Source organism: Pongo abelii, chromosome 3, assembly GCF_028885655.2.
Source record: "Pongo abelii isolate AG06213 chromosome 3, NHGRI_mPonAbe1-v2.0_pri, whole genome shotgun sequence".
NCBI classification, from domain to species: Eukaryota; Metazoa; Chordata; class Mammalia; order Primates; family Hominidae; genus Pongo; species Pongo abelii.
Genome location: NC_071988.2, coordinates 119,429,828 through 119,443,946, shown reverse-complemented (window position 1 = coordinate 119,443,946; position 14,119 = coordinate 119,429,828). Strand labels below are relative to the sequence as shown.

The 14,119-nt window shown below is 37.9% G+C and overlaps 1 protein-coding gene across 9 annotated transcripts in view; it reads left to right on the top strand.

Annotated features, from left to right (window-relative positions):
• Nucleotides 1-14,119, top strand: part of STPG2 (sperm tail PG-rich repeat containing 2) — a 706,287-nt gene that overhangs the window by 179,282 nt on the left and 512,886 nt on the right. The gene's annotated exons all lie outside the window — the stretch shown is intronic.

The window sequence follows — 14,119 nt, the reverse complement described above, 5'->3', positions numbered from 1 at the left end:
ATTTTCTTAATCCAGTCTATCATTGATGGACATTTGGATTGGTTCCAAGGCTTTGCTATTGTGAATAGTGCTGCAATAAACATACGTGTGCGTGTGTCTTTATAGTAGCATGATTTATAATCCCTTGAGTATATACCCAATAATGGGATTGCTGGGTCAAATGGTATTTCTAGTTCCAGATCCTTGAGGAATCGCCACACTGTCTTCCACAACTATTAACTAATTTACACTCCCACTAACAGTGTAAAAGTGTTCCTATTTCTCCACATCCTCTCCAGCATCTGCTGTTTTCTGACTTTTTAATGATCGCCATTCTAACTGGTGTGAGATGGTATCTCATTGTGGCTTTGATTTGCATTTCTCTGATGACCAGTGATGATGAGCAATTTTTGTGTCTGTTGGCTGCATAACTGTCTTCTTTTGAGAAGTGTCTGTTCATATCCTTTGCCCACTTTTTGATGGGGTTGTTTTCTTCTTGTAAATTTGTTTAGGTTCTTTGTAGATTCTGGATATTAGCCCTTTGTCAGATGGGTAGATTGCAAAAATTTTCTCCCATTGTGTAAGTTGCCTGTTCACTCTGATGATAGTTTCTTTTGCCATGTGAAGCTCTTTTGTTTAATTAGATCCCATTTGTCAATTTTGGCTTTTATTGCCATTGCTTTTGGCGTTTTAGACATGAAGTCCTTGCCCATGCCTATGTCCTGAATGGTATTGCCTAGGTTTTCTTCTAGGGATTTTATGGTTTTAGGTCTAACATTTAAGCCTTTAATCCATCTTGAATTATTTTTTTTATAAGGTGTAAGGAAGGGATCCAGTTTCAGCTTTCTACATATGGCTAGCCAGTTTTCCCAACATCATTTATGAAATAGGGAATCCTTTCCCCATTTCTTGTTTTTCTCAGGGTTGTCAAAGTTCAGATGGTTGTAGATGTGTGGTGTTATTTCTGAGGGCTCTGTTCTGTTCCATTGGTCTATATTTCTGTTTTGGTACCAGTACCACGCTGATTTGGTTACTATAGCCTTGTAGTATAGTTTAAAGTCAGGTAGCATGATGCCTCCAGCTTTGTTCTTTTTGCTTAGGATTGTCTTGGCAATGTGGGCTCTTTTTTGGTTTCATATGAGCTTTAAAGTAGTTTTTTCCAATTCTGTGAAGAAAGTCATTGGTAACTTGATGGGGATGGCATTGAGTCTATAAATTACCTTGGGCAGTATGGCCATTTTCATGATATTGATCTTCCTACCCATGAGCATGGAATGTTCTTCCATTCGTTTGTGTTCTCCTTTATTTCGTTGAGCAGTGGTTTGTAGTTCTCCTTGAAGAGGTCCTACACATCCCTGTAAGTTGGATTCCTAGGTATTTTATTCTCTTTGAAGCAATTGTGAATGGGAGTTCACTCATGATTTGGCTCTCTGTTTGTCTGTTATTGGTGTATAAGAATGCTTGTGATTTTTGCACATTGATTTTGTATCCTGAGACTTTGCTGAAGTTGCTTATCAGCTTAAGGAGATTTTGGGCTGAGATGATGGGGTTTTCTAAATATACAATCATGTCATCTGCTAACAGGGACAATTTGACTTGCTGCTTTCCTAATTGAATACCCTTTATTTCTTTCTCCTGCCTGATTGCCCTGGCCACAACTTCCAACACTATGTTGAATAGGAGTGGTGAGAGAGGGCATTCCTGTCTTGTGCCAGTTTTCAAAGGGAATGCTTCCAGTTTTTGCCTATTCAGTATGATACTGGCTGTGTTTTTGTCATAAGTAGGTCTTATTATTTTAAGATATGTGCCATCAATACCTAGTTTATTGAGAGTTTTTAACATGAATATTGTGGGATCTGGCTAGCAGCCTGCAATGAAATGGGACTGTCTCTTTGTTCCCAGGTGAATCGGCAGGTCGAGAAATAAAAGACACACACAAAATAGTGAAAGCTGGGTCCAGGAGGGTCACTGTCTTTTGGTCCTGCAATGCTGCCAATGCACTGGATGTGCCAGCATTTATTATTAAGTTTAGTGAGGGCAGGGGTAGGTTAGTGAGAGATTTAGGGTCGTTTGATTATGAGGTGAGATGGTCACATGGGGATGAAGTAATTCTTTAATATAACATCTGTATGCAGAAGTACAGTATACAGAAATAAGAATTTACAATATAGTGTGTGCATCAGCAATTCCTAACAGAGCCTTAAAAGAGAAACACAGCCTTTCCATAACCTATGATTAGCAAGATATTAATCAGCAGTAACAGTTGCAGCAAAAGCTGATTACGAACAATCCGTAGAAGCAGGACCTGAAACTAGACAACTGGTTAGAGCGGAAATTCTCAGAGGGGAGTATGTCTAAACCCTAAAAAGGCCTAGAAGAGCCATGGCAAGATGAGGGTGTTTATAGCCCTATCTTATCCATATGAACAGGTGCCCTTCATGCGTCCGTTTATAGGCTCTCCATAAGGGTCGCATTCCATTCCCAGAGCTATGAACATCTGCTTTTCTGGGATAGGAATCTTGGTGATGTGAAACCTCCCTGACTGCACATCTGTTCATAGGCTCTTTGCAGGGGGAAGTACATCACACACTGTTGGCTCATTCTGGCAGCCCAACCTGGCATTTTCTTTACACAATCCTGCATGCAATTTTGTATTTACAATAATCAGGAGCATTTCATCTTTTATTCCATAGCAAGAATTTCAGGGGGTCTCCCTACATGTGAAGGGCTGTTGAATTTTGTTGAAGGCCTTTTCTTCATCTGTTGAGATAATCATGTGGTTTTTGTCATTGGTTATGTTTATGTGATGGATTACGTTTACTGATTTACATATGTTGAACCAGCCTTTCATCTCAGGGATGAAGCCAACTTGATCTTGGTGGATAAGCTTTTTGGTGTGCTGCTGGATTTGGTTTGCCAGTATTTTATTGATGATTTTCCCATTGATGTTCATCAGGGATATTGGTCTAAAATTCTCTTTTTTTGTTGTGTCTTTGCCAGGCTTTGGTATCAGGATAATGCTGGCCTCATAAAATGAGTTGGGAAGGATTCCCTCTTCTTCTATTGATTGGAAGTTTCAGAAGGAATGGTACCATCTTCTCTTTTTACCTCTGGTAGAATTCGGCTGTGAATCCTTCTTGTCCTGGAAATTTTTTGGTTGGTAGGCCATTAATTATTGCCTCAATTTCAGAACCTGTTATTGGTCAATTCAGCAATTCAAAATTCGTGTAGAGGTGTTTATAGTATTCTCTGATGGTAGTTTGTATTTCTGTGGTTCGTTGGTGATATCCCTTTTATCATTTTTTTATTGCGTCTATTTGATTCTTCTCTCTTTTCTTCTTTATTAATCTTGCTAGCGGTCTATCAATTTTGTTGATCTTTTCAAAAAACCAGCTCCTGGATTCATTGATTTTTTGAAGGTTTTTTTGTGTCTCTCTCTCCTTCAGTTCTGCCCTGATCTTAGTTATTTCTTGCCTTCTGCTAGCTTTTGAATGTGTTTGCTCTTGCTTCTCTAGTTCTTTTAATTGTGATGTTAGGGTGTTGATTTTAGATCTTTTCTACTTTCTCTTGTGGGCATTTAGTGCTGTAAATTTTCCTCTACACCCTGCTTTAAATGTGTCCCAGAGATTCTGGTATGTTGTGTCTTTGTTATCATTTTTTTCAAAGAACATCTTTATTTCTGCCTTCATTTTGTTATGTACCCAGTAGTCATTCAGGAGCAGGTTGTTCAGTTTCCATGTAGTTGTGCGGTTTTGAGTGAGTTTCTTAATCCTGAGTTCTAATTTGATCGCACTGTGATCTGAGAGACAGTTTTTTGTGATTTCTATTCTTTTGCATTTGCTGAGGCGTGTTTTACTTCCAACTATGTGGTCAATTTTGGAATAGGTGCAGTGTGGTGCTGAGGAGAATGTATATTCTGTTGATTTGGGGTGGAGAGTTCTGTAGATGTCTATTAGGTCTGCTTGGTGCAGAGCTGAGTTCAAGTCCTGGATATCCTTGTTAACCTTCTGTCTCGTTGATCTGTCTACTATTGATGGTGGGGTGTTAAAGTCTCCCATTATTATTGTGTGGGAGTCTAATTTAGGTCTCTAAGGACTTGCTTTATGAATCTGGATGCTCCTGTATTGGGTGCATATGTATTTAGGGTAGCTATCTCTTTTTGTTGAATTGATCCCTTTACCATTATGTAATGGCCTTCTTTGTCTCTTTCGATCTTTGCTCATTTAAAGTCTGTTTTTATCAGCAACTAGGATTGCAATCACTGCTTTTTTTTTTTTTTTTTTTTTTTTTTGCTTTCCATTTGCTTGGTAAATCTTCCTCCATCCCTTTATTTTGAGCCTATGTGTGTCTCTGCATGTGAGATGGATGTCCTGAATACAACACACTGGTAGGTCTTGACTCTTCATCCAATTTGCCCGTCTATGTCTTTTAATTGGGGCATTCAGCCCATTTACATTTAAGGTTACTATTGTTATGTGTGAATTTGATCCTGTCATTATGATGTTAGCTGGTTATTTTGCCCATTAGTTGATGCAGTTTCTTCCTAGCATTGATGGTCTTTACAATTTGGCATTTTATTGCAGTGTCTGGTACTGGTTATTTGTTTCCATGGTTAGTGCTTCCTTCAGGAGCTCTTATAAGACTCTTATAATCTCTCAGCATTTGCTTGTCTGTTAAGGATTTTATTTCTCCTTCACTTATGAAGCTTAGTTTGGCTGGATATGAAATTGTGGGTTGAAAATTCTTTTTCAGAATATTGAATATTGTCCCCCAGTCTCTTCTGGCTTGTAGGGTTTCTGCTGAGAGATCTGCTGTTAGTCTGATGGGCTTCCCTTTGTGGGTAACCCGACCTTTCTCTCTGGCTGCCCTTAACATTTTTTCTTCATTTCAACCTTGGTGAATCTGACAATTATGTGTCTTGGGGTTGCTCTTCTGAAGAAGTATCTTTGTTGTGTTCTCTGTATTTCCTGAATTTGAATGTTGGCCTGCCTTGCTAGGTTCGGGAAGTTCTCCTGGATAATATCCTGAAGAGTGTTTTCCAGCTTGGTTCCATTCTCCTCATCACTTTCTGGTACACCAATCAAAGGTAGATTTATTCTTTCCACATAGTCCCATATTTCTTAGAGGTTTTGTTTGTTTCTTTTTACTCTAAACTTGTCTTCTCACTTTATTTCATTAATTTGATCTTCAATCACTGATACCCTTTCAATTGAATCAGCTTTTGAAGCTTGTGCATGCATCATGAAGTTCTTGTGCCATGGTTTTCAGCTCTGTCAGGTCATTTAAGGTCTTCTCTACACTGTTTATTCTAGTTAGCCATTCGTCTAACCTTTTTTCAAGGTTTTTAGCTAGCTTGCTTGTGATGGGCTCAAACATGCTCCTTTAGCTCAGAGAAGCTTATTAATGATTCTTATTACTGATCTTCTGAAGCCTACTTCTGTCAACTGGTGAAAGTCATTCTCCGCCCAGCTTTGTTTTGTTGCTGGCAAGGAGCTGCAATCCTTTGGAGGAGAAGAGGCATTCTGGTTTTTAGAATTTTCAGCTTTTCTCCTCTGGTTTCTCCCCATCTTTGTGGTTTTATCTACCTTTGGTCTTTGATGTTGGTGACCTACAGATAGGGTTTTGGCATAGATGTCCTCTTTGTTGATGTTGATGCTATTCCTTTTTGTTTGTTAGTTTTCCTTTTAACAGTCAGGTCCCTCGGCTGCAGGTTTGTTGGAGTTTGCTGGAGGTCCACTCCAGACCCTGTTTGCCTGGGTATCTATCACCAGCAGAGACTGCAGAACAGCAAATATTGCAGAATAGCAAATATTGCTGCTTTATCCTTTTTCTGGAAGCTTCATCCCAGAGGGGCACCTGCCTGTATGAGGTGTCTGTCAGCCCCTACTGGGAAGTGTCTCCCAGTTCGTCTACATGGGGGTCAGGGCCCCATTTGTGGAGGCAGTCTGTCCGTTCTCAGAGTTCAAATGCCATGCTGGAAGAACCACTGCTCTCTTCAGAGCTGTCAGACAGGGACGTTTAAGTCCGCAGAAGCTGTCTGCTGTCTTTTGTTTCACTATGCCCTGCCCACCGAGGTGGAGTCTATAGAGGCAGTAGGCCCTGCTGAGCTGCGGTGGGCTGTGCCCAGTTTGAGCTTCGCGGCCACTTTGTTTACCTACTCAAACCTCAGCAATGGCGGACACCCCTCCCACTGGCTGGCTGCAGCCTGGCAGGTAGATCTCAGATTTCTGCACTAGCAGTGAGCAAGGCTCTGTGGGTATGGGACCTGCCGAGCCAGGCACGGGAGATAATCTACTGGTCTGTCGGTTGCTAAGACTATGGGAAAAGCACAGTATTTGGGCTGGAGTGAAGCAATTTTCCAGGTACAGTCTGTCACGGCTTCCCTTGGCTAGGAAAGGGAAATCCCTCAACCTATTGCGCTTCCTGGGTGAAGTGATGCCCTGCCCTGCTTCAGCTTGCCCTCTGTGGGCTGCATCCACTGTCCAACAAGTCCCAGTGAGATGAACCAGGTACCTCAGTTGGAAATGCAGAAATCACCTGCCTTCTGCCTCAATCACACTGGGAGCTGCAGACCAGAGCTGTTCCTATTCGGCCATCTTGGAATGGCACTACATATGGGATTCTGTCAAGACCAATAGGTGAAAACTGTAGAGATTCATATTTCAATTCAGTACAAGTAATAACTGAATTTTGTGTAGTACAGTTTTAAGATGTATAGTGTGATTTTAAGAGAACAACAATAGCAGGAACAATGAAAAGCAAACCAGAAAAAATATGTGTAACAATTTAAAGGTAAGAATTGTTATATAACTACTTTGAAATCTGTTACCCTTAATTGCTGATACATGAATTGTTATTTATTTTATTATACATAAAATTTATATTTGTGGGATTAATTCTTATAATTTAGATATTAATTTTTTTCAGGTTTTTAATGTTTATTAAAACTTATTTTTCTGAGGGTTTTCTGTGTAAGTGTGCTCAAATAAGTTTATATTCTGTGTAAACATCTATTTTTATTCTTTTTTTTATCATTAAGAGACAATTCTCTGTGTGTTTTGTGTTTCTACACACCTTTGCTTGCACCTTCTTTTTAAGGATGATTGTACAGCAAACAGCCTTCAAAGATACAATGTCTCCCTCCTCAGCAAAAGGTGTGCTTACTGCTCATTATAAAAGATCCACGTTCCCAGAACTCACAGTTTTTCTCCCATTTTGTGTGCTGGTATTTATTTTGCCCCATCTGCCTTGTCCCCAATAAGACTTTAGGGCAAGGAGGACTGATGCAAGTGTGCTGTTCTCATGCTGTTTGTTATGCCATGAGGAATAAAGTCCTTTGTCTCTGACTCAGGAGTTTTGCATTTTTCTGTGAAACTGTGGCAGGTCACCTTTGTAACTTTAACTTGTAGTAGGGCAAAATTTCAGACCCATCATAGTCCTTCCTATTCACGTATCATTAACTTACACACATTTTTCTTTTATTATATTTTGCTCCCACAGGTCCCAGTAGTGTATCTGATAGCCTCCTCAAAATAGCTCTCTAGTTTCTGTCAATTTAATTTATTTTTCATTAAATTTAAGAACATTAAATATAAAAACAAGTTTAACATACCTACATGTACTCTAAATTAATTTTTTTAGATTGCTAGATTTCTAGACTTTCAGTTTGAGTTTCTATCTGTCATCAACCTTTGATATTTGTCTTTAATTTCTATTGTTCATTTAGTCTGATATAAGTATAAATAAATATGTGTGTATATATATTTCAAATACATATATGTGTGTGTATATATATTTCAAATACATATATATGTGTGTGTGTACATATATATGTATACACATATATGTATTTGAAATAGGGTCTCACTCTGTTGCCCAGGCTGGAGTGCAATGGTACAGGTATGGCTCACTGCACCCTTGCCCTACTGGGTTCAAGTGATCCTCCTGCTTCAGCCTTCTGTGTGGCTAGGACCACAGCCATGGGCCATTATACCTGGCTATTTTAAAAAAATTTTTCGTAGAGACAAGGTCTCACTTTGTTGCCCAGGTTGATCTTGAACTCCTGGCGCAAGTGATCCCCCTGCCTCTGCCTCCCAAAGCATTGGGGTTACAGGGGTGAGCCACCATGCCCAGTATATATTTTTAATTGTGGTAAAAAACATAATATTAAATTTATCATCTTAACTATTTTAAGTGCTGATATAAGTATATTTTAAATCCATCATGAATGTTAATAGTTTTTAGAATATTTCTGCTATATTTTGTTTAAAATGTACTAACAGTTCATTATTCTTAGTAACCTGACATTTAGATAAAAATAATTATAGGTTTTTTTTTTTTTTTTTTTTTTTTTTTTGAGATGGAGTGTTGCTGTGTCGCCCAGGCTGGAGTACAATGGTGCGATCTCTGCTCACTGCAACCTCCGCCTCCTGGGTTCAAGCAATTCTCCTTCCTCAACCTCCTGAGTAGCTGGGATTACAGGTGCGCACCACCATGCCTGGCTAATTTTTGTATTTTTAGTAGAGATGGGGTTTCACCATGTTGGTCTGGCTGATCTCGAACTCCTGACCTCATGATCCACCTGCCTCAGCTTCCTAAAGTGCTGGGATTACAGGCATGAGCCACCACACCCAGTCAGAATTATAGTATTTATTCTTCACTGTAGATATTGAGAAGCCTAGCACAGTGATTATTAGCATGATCTCTGGACTCAGAGTGTTTGAATATCCTTTTTTGCTCTGCCACTGATCTTGTGCAAGTTATTTAAACTCTTTGTGCTTAGTAAAATGAAGATCATAATAGTACATACCTAAAAGTGTTGTTGCAAGTATTAAGTGAATCAAAAAACACTTTGAATATCTTCTGGCACACAGTAAGGACTCAGTAAATTTGCTATTCTTGTTGACAATTTAAAACTACCTATAGGTATAACTAAGACTCAGTTTATAGAATATTTGACAAAATCTAAAATCAAGAGTGAAATATAAACCCTAAACATGTCTGATTTTTAAAAATTCAGTCTGGTAAACCTTGTGTTTAATTGTAGTATCAATTGATTTATGTTTAATTTGATTATCAACATATTTGTGTGTATTTATTACACTATTTTATGTATTGTATTGGTCCATTTGTTTTGCCACTTAATTTTTTTTTTAATTTCCATAGGTTATTGGGGACCAGGTAGTGTTTGGTCACATGAATAAATTCTTTAGTGGTGATTTGTGAGATTTGGTGCATCCATCGTCCCAGCAATATACATTGCACCCAATTTGTAGTCTTTTATTCCTCTTCCCCTTCCGCCCATTCCCCCTGAGTCTTCAAAGTTCATTGTGTCATTCTTATGCCTTTGCTACCTCATAGCATAGGTCCCACATATGAGTGAGAACATAACTTGTTTGGTTTTCCATTCCTGAGTTACTTCACTAAGAATAATAGTCTCCAGTCTCAACCAGGTTTCTGTGAATGCCATTAATTCATTCCTTTTTATTGCTGAGTAGTATTTCATTGTAGACATGTACCACAGTTTCTTTATCCACTCATTGATTGATGGGCATTTGGGTTGGTTCCACATTTTTACAATTGTGAATTATGCTGCTATAAACATGCGTGTGCAAGTATCTTTTTCGTGTAATGACTTCTTTTCCTATGGGTAGATAACCAGTAGTGGGATTGCTGGATCAAATGGTAGTTCTACTTTAAGTTTTTAATGAAATCTCACTAATGTTTTCCATAGTGGTTGTACTAGTTTACATTCTGACCATCAGTATAAAAGTGTTCCCTGTTCAGTGCATCCACACCAACATCTATTATTTTTTGATTTTTTTGATTATGGCCATTTTTGCAGGAGTAAGGTGGTATCACATTGTAGTTTTGATTTGCATTTACCTGATCATTAGTGATGCTGAGCATTTTTTCATATGTTTGTTGGCTATTTGTATATCTTCATTTGAGAATTTTCTCTTTATGTCCTTAGCCCACTTTTGGATGGGATTGTTTGTTTTCTTGCTAATTTGGTTGAGTTTGTTGTAGATTCTGGATATTAGTCCTTTGTCAGATGTATAGATTATGATGATTTTCTCCCACTCCATGGGTTGTCTGTTTACTCTGCTGACTGTTCCTTTTGCCATACAAAAGCTCTTTAGTTTAATTAAGTCCCAGCTATTTATCTTTGCTTTTATTGCATTTGCATTTGTTTTTGGGTTCTCGGTCATGAAATCTTTGCCTAAGCCAATGTCTAGAAGGTTTTTTCTGATGTTATCTTCTAGAATTTTTATGGTTTGAGATCTTAGATTTAAGTTCTTGACCCATCTTGAGTTGATTTCTGTATAAGGTGAGAGATGAGGATTCAGTTTCATTCTCCTACATTTGGCTTGCCAATTATCCCAGCACGTTTGTTGAATAGGGTGTTTTTTTTTTTTCCATTTTATGTTTTTGTTTGCTTTGTCGAAGATCAGTTGACTGTAAGTATTTAGGTTTATTTCCGAGTTCTCTATTCTGTTCCATTGGTTTATGCACCTGTGTTTATACCAGTACCATGCTGTTTTAGTGACTATGGCCTTGTAGTGTAGTTTGAATTCAGGAAATGTGATGCCTCCACATTTGTTCTTTTCACTTACTCTTGCCTTGGCTATGTGGGCTTTTCTTTGATTCTGTATCAATTTTAGGATTTTTTTTTTCTAGTTCTGTGAGGGTGATGTTGGTATTTTGATGGGAATTGCACTGAATTTGTAGATTGCTTTTGGCAGTATGGTCATTTTCACGATATTGATTCTACCCATCCATGAGTATGGGATGTGCTTCTATTGGTTTTTGTTGTCTATGATTTCTTTCAGCAGTGTTTTGTAGTTTTCCTTGTAGAGGTCTTTCACATCCTTGATTAGGTATATTCCTAAGTATTTTATTTTTCTTGAAGCTATTGTAAAAAGTTTGAGTTCTTGATTTGATTCTTAGCTTGTCACTGTTGGTATATAGAAGAGCTACTGATTTGTGTACATTAATTTTGTATTTGGAAACTCTGCTGAATTCTTTTATCAGTTCTAGGAGCTTTTTGGAGGAGTCTTTAGGGTTTTCTAGGTATACAATCACATCATCAGCAAACAGTGACAGTTTTACTTTCTCTTTACCAATTTGCATGCCCTTTATTTCTTTCTCTTGTTTGATTGCTCTGGCTAGTACTTCCGGTACTATGTTGAATAGAAGTGGTGAGAGTAGGCATCTTTGTCTTGTTCCAGTTCTCAGAGGGGGAATGCTTTCAACTTTTCCCCATTCAGTATTATGTTGGTTGTGGTTTCTCATAGATGGCTTTTATTACATTGAGATATGTCCCTTGTATGCTGATTTTGCTGAGAATTTTCATCATAAAGTGATGCTGGATTTTGTCAAATGCTTTTTCTGCATCTATTGAGATGATCATGTGATTTTTCTTTTTAATTCTGTTTATGTGATGTATCACATTTATTGACTTGCGTATATTAAACCTTCCCTGCATCCTTGGTGTGAAACCTACTTGATCATGGTAGATTATCTTTTTGATGTGTCTTTGGATTCAGTGAGCTAGTATTTTGTTAAGGATTTTTACATCTATGTTCATCAGGGATATCCGTTTGTATTCTTTTTTTGTTATGTCCTTTCCATGTTTTGGTATTAGGGTGATACTGGCTTTATAGAATGATTTAGAGAGGTTTCCCTCTTTCTCTATCATTTGGAATAGTGTCAAAAGGATTGGTACCAATTCTTCTTTGAATGTCTGGTAGAATTGAGCTTTGAATCCTTCTGGTCCTGGACTTTTTTTTTTTTGATAAGTTTTTATTACCATTTCAATATCACTACTTGTTATTGGTTTGTTCAGGGTATCTGCTTCTTCCTGATTTAAGCTAGGTTGGTTGTATCTTTCCAGGAATTTATCCATCTCCTCTAGGTTTTCTAGTTTTTATGTATAAAGATGTTCATAGTAGCCTTGAATGATCTTTTGTATTTCTGTTGTGTCAGTTGTAATATCTCCCGTTTTGTTTCTAATTGAGCTTATTTGGATTTTCTCTCTTCTTTTCTTGGTTAATCTTGCTAATGGCCTATCAATTTTATTTATCTTTTTGCTTTTTGTTTCATTTATCTTTTGTATAGTTTCAATTTCATTTATTCTACTCTGATCTTGGTTATTTCCCTTCTTTTACTGGGGTTAGGTTTGGTTTGTTCTTGTTTCTCTAGTTCTTTGAGGTGTGACCTTAGATTGTCTGTTTGTGCTCTTTTAGACTTTTTGGTGTAGGCATTTAGGGCTATGAACTTTCCTCTTAGCACTACCTTTGCTGTATCCCAAAGGTTTTGTTAGGTTGTGTCACTATTGTTGTTCAGTTTGAATAATCTTTTAATTTCCATCTTGATTTCATTGTTGACCCAATGATCATTCAGGAGCAGGTTATTTAATTTCCCTCTATTTGCATGATTTTGAAGGTTCCCTTTAGAGTTGATTTCCTGTTTTATTCCACTGTGGTCTGAAAGAGCGCTTGTAATAATTTCAGTTTTCTTAGATTTATTGAGGCTTGTTTCGTGGCCTATCATATGGTCTATCTTGGAGAACATTCCATGTGCTGATGAATAGAATGTATAGTCTGCAATTGTTGGGTAAAATGTTCTGTAAATATCTGTTAAGTCCATTTGTCCTAGGGCATAGTTTAAATCCATTGTTTCTTTGTTGACTTTCTGTCTTGATGACTTGTCTAGTGCTGTCCGTGAAGTATTGAAGTCCCCCACTGTTATTGTGTTGCTGTCTATCTCATTTCTTACGTCTAGTAGTAATTGTTTTATAAATTTGGGAGCTCCAGTATTAGATGCATATATATTTAGGATTGTGATATTTTCCTGTTGGACAAGGCCTTCTTTGTCTTTTTAAACTGCTGTTGCTTTAAAGTTTGTTTTGTCTGATATAAGAAGAGCTACTTCTCCTAGCTTTGGGTGTTCATTTGCATGGAGTGTCTTTTTCCACCCCTTTACCGTAAGTTTATATGAGTTCTTATGTGTCAGGTGAGTCTCTTGAAGGGAGCAGAGACTGCTAGTTGGTAAATTCTTATTCCTTCTGCAATTCTGTATTTTTTAAGTGGAGCATTTAGGCAATGTACAGTCAATGTTAGTATTGAGATGTGAGGTACTATTCCGTTTATCATGCTATTTGTTGCCTGTATACCTTGGCTTTTTTCTTTACTTTTCTTTTTTTTTTTTTTTTTGAGACACATCCTCACTCTCTCACTCAGGCTGGAGTGCAGTGGCTCAATCTTGGCTGACTGCAATGTCCGCCTCCCAGGTTCAAGCAATTCTTGTGCCTCAGCCTTTCAAGTAGCTGGGATCACAGGCACTCACCATCACATCTGGCTAATTTTTGTATTTTTAGTAGAGACAGAGTTTTGCCATGTTGGCCAGGCTAGGCTCAAACTCCTGACCTCAAGTGATCTGTCCGCCTCTGCCTCCCAAAATACTGGGATTACCGGTGTGAGCTACCGCACTGGGCTTTTTAATTTTTTTTTTAATTGTATTTTTATTTTGTAGGTCTTGTGAGATTTATGGTTTGAAGAAGTTCTGTTTTGATGTGCTTCTGGGATTTGTTTTAAAATTTAGGGTTCCTTTTAGCAGTTCTTGTAGTACTGGCTTGGTAGTGGCAAATTCTCTCAGCATTTGTTTGTCTGAAAAGGTTGTATGTTTCCTTCATTTCTGAAGCTCAGTTTCACTGGATACAAAAGTTTTGGCTGATAGTTGTTTTGTTTAAGGAGGCTGAAGATAGGGCCCCAATCTCTTTTAGCTTGTAGGGTTTCTGCTGAGAAATCTGCTGTTAATCTGATAGGTTTTCCTTTACAGGTTACCTGGTGCTTCTGCCTCACAGCTCTTAAGATTGTTTTTTTCCTCTTAACTTTAGATAACCTGATAACATTGTCCCTAGGCAATGATCTTTTGCAATGAATGATCTTTTGCAAATGAGCTTCTTGTATTTGAATGTCTAGGTCTCTAGCAAGGCTGGGAACGTTTTCCTCACTTATTTCCCCAAGTATGTTTTCCAAACTTCTAGATTTCTCTTCTTTCTCAGGAATGCCAATTACTCTTAGGTTTGGTCGTTTAACATAATCCCAGACTTCTTGGAAGCTTTGTTCATATTTTC